This window comes from Lynx canadensis, chromosome C2 (assembly GCF_007474595.2).
Source record: "Lynx canadensis isolate LIC74 chromosome C2, mLynCan4.pri.v2, whole genome shotgun sequence".
NCBI classification, from domain to species: domain Eukaryota; kingdom Metazoa; phylum Chordata; class Mammalia; order Carnivora; family Felidae; genus Lynx; species Lynx canadensis.
Window position 1 is genome coordinate 34422741 of NC_044311.2, and position 1763 is coordinate 34424503.

Consider the following 1763-nt stretch of genomic DNA (forward strand, 5'->3'; position numbering starts at 1 on the left):
CAAGAACCATGAAATCATGACCTGAGCCAAAGTTGGAGGCTTCACTGACAGGGCCACTCAGGTGCCCCTATCATAATTACATTTGTAATGACGACAAAAGAGTTAATCAAAGGACTATGCCAAAATGTACCTAATCGTTATTGCTTTTTTTTTTTCTTTTGTGGTTTGTTTTCATTTTCACTGTTATAAAGAAGTCATTAAGGTCTCCCTCCTCCACTGTTGCCACCTCCTTCTGCCGCTCCTGGTGCTGCTAGTATGCTAGTTAAGTGCAGATCTGGTACCTCTTGTGAAGCAGCAGCTGAAGAGACCCCAGCACTCAGCGAGGCCCGCAAAAAGCCCAAGGAAGGAGTCAAGACTGAGAACAATGATCGTATGAATTTGACGGTGACAGGGCAGGATGATTCTGTGGTGCAGCGTAAGATTAAGAGGCACACACTGCTTAGTAAACTAACGAAAGCCTTTTGTGAATGGCAGGATTTGTCCATGAAGCACATCAGATTCTGATTTGATGGGCAGCCAATTAATGAAACAGACACGCCTGCACAGTTGGAAACGGAGGCTGAAGATACAGTTGATGTGTTCCAGCAGCTGACGGGAGGCATATCCTGAAAAGGGAACCTGCCACTTCACTCCAGAACTCTGTTCCTCCAGACCAAGAAGGCATTCTCGATTAGAAAGCCACAATTTGGTTCCACCACATCCTGAGTACTATAGTTTTCTCTATTCTTTCATTTTCCCCTTCCCCATTCCTTTATCGTACATTAAGGTACTGTAGATGTGCACAAGCATATTGCAGGGTTTTTTTTTGTTTTTTTTTTTTTAAATTAAATGGCCAATGTTATGTTTGGTGCATGTCACATGGAGATGGGATGGGGAAAAATACTGGTTCTGTGATAATAGCCCCTTTCTCCATTAGTGGCATGCTCATTCAGCTCTTATTTTTACATTCCAGTAAGTTATTTTGCTCTCACTGTTTAACAAAAAATGAGCAACATAAAAATCCTTGCATACCTTGTGTGATTGGAGAATTTTAATGTTTTTCATTTATCATTGTAAAACCAAGGGCAATTTTATAACATTTTTGTACATAGCTGTTAGATATAGGGCACTCTGTCTTTAAGTAGGGATAAATTACTCTAAGAGAAATGAATCCTAGATACTTTTCCCTTCAAGTCAGCATCTTGTTGTTGAAACAAATTTCTTGTTTTTTTGTTTTTTTGTTTTTTTTTCAACGTTTATTTATTTTTGGGACAGAGAGAGACAGAGCATGAACGGGGGAGGGGCAGAGAGAGAGGGAGACACAGAATCGGAAACAGGCTCCAGGCTCTGAGCCATCAGCCCAGAGCCCGACGCGGGGCTCGAACTCACGGACCGCGAGATCGTGACCTGGCTGAAGTCGGACGCTTAACCGACTGCGCCACCCAGGCGCCCCAATTTCTTGTTTTAAAAAAAGTAATTAAATAGATATTTGTTGAATGTCTACCATGTGTAAGGACTTATTCAAGAACACTAAGGATACCTATTTGCTTAAATTTTTTTCAGGGGAAATTCAGACAAACATGAATATATAAAAAGCACTATGGAGAGAAAGCAGAGAAGGCAGATTACATCCTGGAGAGAAGTTGGGTTGGGTAAGGCTTGCTATTTAAAGTTTATTTAGGGGAACCTGGGTGGCTCAGTCGGTTAAGGGTCTGACTTTAGCTCAGGTCATGTTCTCACAGTTCATGAGTTCAAGCCTTGTGTTGGGCTCTGTGCTGACAGCT

The 1763-nt window shown here is 41.9% G+C and overlaps 1 pseudogene; it reads left to right on the forward strand.

Annotated features, from left to right (window-relative positions):
* Nucleotides 1-208: 208 nt before the first annotated feature.
* LOC115523670 lies at nucleotides 209-1160 on the forward strand (annotated as a pseudogene).
* The last annotated feature ends 603 nt before the right edge of the window (nucleotides 1161-1763 follow it).